At 39.0% G+C, this 6,980-nt stretch overlaps 1 long non-coding RNA gene across 6 annotated transcripts in view; it reads left to right on the top strand.

Annotated features, from left to right (window-relative positions):
* The window catches only part of LOC106881631 (uncharacterized), a 385,740-nt gene that overhangs the window by 233,917 nt on the left and 144,843 nt on the right, over positions 1–6,980 (top strand). The gene's annotated exons all lie outside the window — the stretch shown is intronic.

The raw sequence follows: 6,980 nt of genomic DNA, 5'->3' as shown, positions 1-6,980 counted from the left end.
ATATATATAGATATATATATAGATATAGATAGATAGATAGATAGATAGATAGATAGATAGATAGATAGATAGATATACACACTGCACACGCACACACATACACACATATCCATGACTTTGTGATAGCTGAGAAACTATATCATTGACTAAGGTTTCATTCCATTACACTTGTTAAACTGGAGTAGTTTATATAAGAACATTTTGTATAAACCCTATCTTGTTGGTGTAAGAGCTTTTGACTACTTAGGGTTTCGCAATCAGTTTGACATTAGGTCGTAACCACATGTCGGTGCAATAATTTGAAGAGCAAATGTCTGTCACATTCTCAACATGACTTGTTCTCAGAATTGGTTTTACGTCTTTACATTTTTGAAGTTAGATGCATTTATTTACGTGTCATTAACGAGTTTATTTCCCGCTCCCCTTCTGTTTATGATTCTTCGATTTCTTGAATTTTGGGATTCTAAATCCTTCAGATCATTTGTATAACGGAAGCTACTATACAGGGCTAATAAATAAGTAATTGAAACATCCAAATATTAATTTGCATATTGATTTCATCACAAAAATCGTAGATAGCATTGACGTCATTGACACGTAATGTTGTCTTTGATTTTTCTGTTAATAAACATATCTGGTAAGATTTGCTGTTCGTATAAATGAGGTGAGGTCAGAGAGAGATATTTCAAACCGGAACGACTTAGTATATTCCCTCGAAATACTCTAATCAGAATTATTGTATATTTTGAAAGAATATTGTTGGTTGTAACACCTTCCTCAAGATCAAGCTCCCAGTATACTGAGATTAAAAATTTGATGACATCGTTTCGCAACCAGCTTGACGAATGCCCTATCTTAAGTAGAGACAGAGGACAGCCACGTGTGACTGGTTGAGCAGCGACTTAATACCCTATTGTAATTCGGTAGTTGAAAATCGAGCTGAATATCACTTGGGAAGTAGTTTTTTCACTTTAGAACATAGAGTTACTTCCGGTTATTCAGTCAACACTTTGTTGATCTTTAAAGTCGACGAGATAGGCTTCTAACATTTTAGTATCTGTTCTACATTCTCCCTCATAAAAAGAATATATACCTTTTTTCAGAATTTTGGGGATTACAGGGACGGTTTCGTTTACATTTTCTTAAGAAAAATCTCGGGAAATACTTAGGCTATTTATTGTTCAACGTAAACCCATTTAATCTATGGTGGTTATTATAACTTAATCGTTGCTTATTTATGGTTGCTACTTCCTTATGAAATACCCCAGCAGGGTAGTGGGAACATGAGTTTTACATTCAGTATTTCATGTATTCTTTGGTAGTGTGTAATCAATGAGATATTTGCTTCAAATAGATGCCCATACTTTGTTAGTAACTAAAGCTGAGTCTTTTGAAATTTATAGAAGACTTAAGAGTTCGCTTTTATGCCTTCTACAGGTAAAAACATTAAAAAGGTAAAATAATATGTGTTAAGTAGGCAAACTGGTGTGCTAGTGCTGGAAAGAAGTGTCACATGGCATGAGAGACTGCAATATTGCAACCTTTCACAAGAACAAAGGAGATCGAAGCCATTGTAACAACTACAGAAGATTATTCTTGTAGAACGTCGTTGAGATGGTCCTAAACAGATTGTAGAGAATCACTGAAAGGATATAACCCATCGTCTCAGTGCTGTTTCAGGTCAAAATGCTTCACAATTGACATAGTCTTCTCACATTGACAACTACAAGATAAGTGCAGAGAGCAAAGACAACCATTCTACATAGCTTTCGCTAATCTCTTAGTTGAGATGGTCTTTTCAGAATTTTTCTCAAGATTGTGTGCTCCGAGGTTAGTTATAATTGTTTAGCCATCCTACACAAACATTAAAGGTGTCATTCAGTTAGCTCTTCTCAGAAATACGCTAGCATTTCCAATGAAGTGAAACAAAGTTCTGTGCTCGTTTCCGCCGGAAAAGAGTAGCCTCAACACGAACTATATTGACATTGCGAGTCTGGGAGAACATTAAGCTTAAGGCAAACACAAAAATTGAACTTTACTGAGCTTGGAACAGCTACTCCAGACTAGAGCAGCGTCTCAATACCTTCCGCCTAAATATCTTTCTTGAAAATGATTCTGAAAACTTCAAGAGGACTACTGAATTACGAACAAAGAGTTCTTGGTTCTTGCAGAAATACTAAGTCTCCTCAATCCTCTCCCTGGTGCAACAACGATGCCTCTGCTGGTTAAATCATTTATATTGTTTGTAAGATGGAAAAGTCCCGAAAGTCTATTACATACCGAACTGGCTTCTTGCAGGAGAACACATGAACGAAACTGGTTTTATAAGCAGTTAGATGACTATATATTTATATACATACGTATATGTAAACACAGACACGCACGTACGCACACATACATATATACATAAATACACACACGCATTAATATTTATACATATATAGAAAATAGAAATGTGTATATAGATACACACACACACACACACACACACACACACATATATACATACACATATATGCATATATATACACACACATACATGCATACATATATATGTATATATATTTATTTATGTGAATGTATATAGTTATAAAAATGTGTGTGTGTGTGTGTATGAGAGAGCGGGAGAGAGAGTGAAAGAGAGAGAAAGAGAGAGAGAGTGAGAGAGAGAGAGAGAGAGAGAAAGAGAGAGAGACAGACAGACAGAGAGAGCATATCTAGTATCACATTCCGCATTTTCTTTCAATTATCTTTGATACTTTTGACATGATATTCTCTGGCTCTGAGACATCACGTGGTCAGTAATACATTGTCCAGTGTAGTCGTGTTATCTATGAAGGATTGTGTGGCCACGCAGAGGGGTCCACATGGGAATCACAGTCTTTCTTCTGGTATAAAACGTTGTCCTGGCCTAGTGGTAATTTTATCCAAAGTGGCTTCCACGTGAGCATTCTGATTAGGCTTCTCGATGGAAGTTAACGTTATCGTGAACTCATCATGCACCAACATGTTCTACATCACACTGTATGCACGTTAATAATACTTAATCGAGTAGACAGTTCATTTTTTTAAATAACCGTCCATTCTGACCCAACTAACACTTCTTAGTAATATGTAAACTATTCACGATGATTCATTCGGAAGTACAATCTCAACACTTTCTTATCACCCATTTGTGCTGTCTCGGATATATTTCATACTTTAAATTCATTCTGAAATATGAAGCCAGTGTACATGCAGATTCTACTCTTCCCGAATTATTTGTCTTTATTGGACTTAAGCAATAAAGACATTTAGTTATTCTGGCTCAAAGTCTCCCCTCACCTTCTTTTAAATACAATCCTCTCTTTCTATCTCTCACTAGACTCTTCCAACCACCTCTCTAACAATACCTCTTCCAACATCAGGAACATTTATCTCGATTTACCTTTCTCTGATACTGTTGTTCTCGGTGACAGCAATGCCAACAAATCTTCTTTGTTCTCATACTTAAAATCAAATGATGCCGCATAAACCGAATATTTTTCAACCCCAATGTTGTCCTACTGCTAGTTCCATCTCTAAGCAGGTCACATGCACTTCAAAAAAACTTTGATCTTTTTCTTAAAACCCGGCCTTTAGCAAATCATATCTGCACCTATCGGGTCGTGCAATTTACACCTTATCTTGAGAAAAATTCTGAAAAGACCATCTCAACTCAGTGAATCTAAGAGGTTAGCAAAAGCTATGTAGAATGGTTGTTTTTGCTCTCTGCACTTATACCACACATCCTTATACCACGCAACGCCTTCCCCCCAACAGCTCCCAGACTCTAAGGTACATAAAGTCAGTTGGCTAGTCGGGGCTATGTCAGTTCTAGGTTAACTAACTACACCAATGCATATGCTTCACTTCTGACTCATCGGAGACAAGTAAACGTGTGACTGAAACCATCTTCTTGGGTATGGCCCAAGCCAAACGAAATGCCATAATTCCAGATGGCCCGAATGTTCCACCCATTGCTACTCTGCTGCAGTTCAGCCAGTAAAAAAGGATTTACAACCATCTTTACAATCATCTTTAAAAAACTGGATGGTTTTTACTCCAAACTGCAAATCTTGTAAGAAAATTAACCGAGACGCTACGATGCGTCCATTTAACGCACTGCACGCATCATTTGTTTAACGAGATGCAGCCGGTATTTTGGACCTTTCGGAACTTTGCGGAATCCTCATTTCTTCTACTTCTCTTCTCTGAAAGGGTACTTTCACTTTCAAAAATTTTATCAACAAATTGGCTTTTGTACAGTTTGATCTACTAGATCTCCCCTATGTGAATCAACAATAGGACCGCGTTGTGACATTTGACAGCAGAAAATATCAGTCTAGACCTATACACTACACACTCACACACACACAAACACACACACACACACACACACACACACACACACACACACACACACACACACACACACACACAAAACAAGTATGTGTTACGTGTGTATAAATATATATATAGAGTGGGTGAAAAGTAAGTAGGCATTAACAATTGGTAATAAAATCCATTTTCCTTTTACAAATTTATTGAAACAAATGATACATGTTCTTTATTACGTGGGAAAATGAAAGTAAATGTTCATATTTCAACGTAAGCACCGGTGGCGTCAACCAGTTTCCTCAAAGGTCAGGGATGAAATGAACAACCTTCTGAAGAACGTCACCTGGGACACGTGTCTCCAAGTCCCCCAGTGTGCGAGGCTTTGCCTTGTACACCTCTTTTGTGTAACCTCACGAGTATAAGTCACATGGAGCGAGATGTGAACTTCTTGGAGTTCTGGACTTCAGCGGTCAAAGTTTTCAAGTTTTAGATCCTGCACATAATGGGGTTTCCAGGGACGAAAATTCGATTCTTTATGCAACGCCGTTTCGTATTGTGTGTCTTGTTAGTCCACTGTCACGAGCTGCATCACGTGTTGATTTTTGCGAGTTGCGATTAAACATTTCTACACTGTTTCCACGTTCTCCGCTGATCTGGATATGGTTCGACGGCCACTTTTTCTTGCATCGTCCACAGAACCCGTGGTCATCAGCTTTGCATAACAACATTTTATTGTCTCCGGACGTAGCGTTGCATACTTACCTTTCCATACACGCCACCATCTCTGAACCAGAACAATCGAATTCCAGTTCATAGCGTGATGCTATCTCAGCTCGCTCCTGAGCAGTCAAGCGACCGGTCATCTGGAAAATAATAAATAAGCATTAAGACAATAAGAAAATAAAAGATCCCCCTTAGTGTTGTATATGTAAAAAAATGTTTTCGCTGTGACTTCAGTGATATTAAAAATTCTATGAGCAATTTCTAATGCCAAGTTACTTTCCACCCACCCTGTATATGCATGTGTGCTTATCTATCTATCTACCTATCTATCTATCTACCTATCTATCTATCTATCTATCTATCTATCTATCTATCTGTCTGTCTGTCTGTCTGTCTGTCTGTCTGTCTGCCTATCTATATGTGGGGGGGGGTGCTCCAACATGGCCGCAGTCAAATGACTGAAACAAGTAAAAGAATGAAAGAATATATATATATATATGTGTGTGTGTGTGTGTGTGTGTGTGTGTGTGTGCAGGGTGCAGTGAATAAATTGTCGTCTAAATTGCTCAAAAGTGAATATAACATTGACATCTCATTTTAACAGATATATTTACCAAAATTACATAAAAATATCTTGAAATACTAAAGAGTAAATTCATTCAATAAAATTGCCATTGGCCTCCAGACAACTTCGGAATCCCCGGCAACTCTTCTGGACGGAGTCCTTGTGCAAGTTGGTGGATGCTACCTTGCCTTCAGTTCATCTTTGGTGTTACAAAAAGTTTTGTTTGTCTCTCGCTCAACTGCACTCCACACATAATAATCAAGGGGTGTGCAGTGTGGGGAGTTAGGTAGCCGCAGTCGCAGAAATTGTCTGATAGCCATGACTGGGTTCTCCTGCTTGTGTGGCATGGTGCAGAGTCCTGTTGCTAGACATAGGTTCCACCAGTAGTCATCCTCATGACCCAGGGCAGCACTATCTCTTCCAGGCACTTGATGTAGGCCTCCGTGTTGAGTGTGAAGCCGTGTGGAAAGGTGAATGGAGGCATATTGTCGCCTTCATTAGTGATCACTCCAAACACCATGATGTTGACTGGCTGTTTGATTTTTATCACTCCCGGCACATGTTTTGGGGACACGGTAAGCCAACAGTTGTGCTGTGTGTTGACCATCTGATCATGGCAGAGATTTTTCTCGTCTAAGAAAAACCAAAGCATGTTCGGTTGGAGGGATTGCTTGAGTTTGTTCAAAAGCTTCATAGCGCGGTCTTTGCACTTGTCCTTGATGGCTTGGGATAAAAATTGGCCCTTTCTCATCTTTCACGAGGAATACCGAATGTTTTCATGTACTACCTGCCTGATAAAAGACTCAGACACTTCTATGTCCCTGGCGATGAACCTGATTGAACTGGAGGGGTCGTTGTCAATCATGGCCTGGATTTCATCAACAAATTCAGTTATCCCTTTCTTATCAGAATAATGAGACTGGGTTTTCTGAGCTGCCGTACCTTCGTAATCACCATAAGACGCATCCAACTCTTTCCCATTCCTCTGCACTGTCCTCAGATTGACACCCAAACACTCTGAAATGTTCGTATTTGAGCTTCCAGCGCGAATGCCAAGTAGTACAGCATGTTGTTTTCAAATTACTGGTATAGTGAATTGCGCCATGGTGCTGTTTTTCTCACAGACAATGCCCAACTGACCCTATTATACTGTGTAGTCGATAAAATAAATAAAAAATGCACATGCACGAATTTAAAAGGACAAAATTGCGACAATTTACCCTTCACACGCAGTACACACACACACACACACACACACACACACACACACGATCACACACATACACACACACACACGCACGCACACACACACACACACACACACACACACACC

This window comes from Octopus bimaculoides, chromosome 20 (assembly GCF_001194135.2).
Source record: "Octopus bimaculoides isolate UCB-OBI-ISO-001 chromosome 20, ASM119413v2, whole genome shotgun sequence".
Lineage (NCBI taxonomy): Eukaryota > Metazoa > Mollusca > Cephalopoda > Octopoda > Octopodidae > Octopus > Octopus bimaculoides.
Note: the sequence above shows the minus strand (reverse complement) of the source record. Positions and strands in the feature narration are given on the sequence as shown.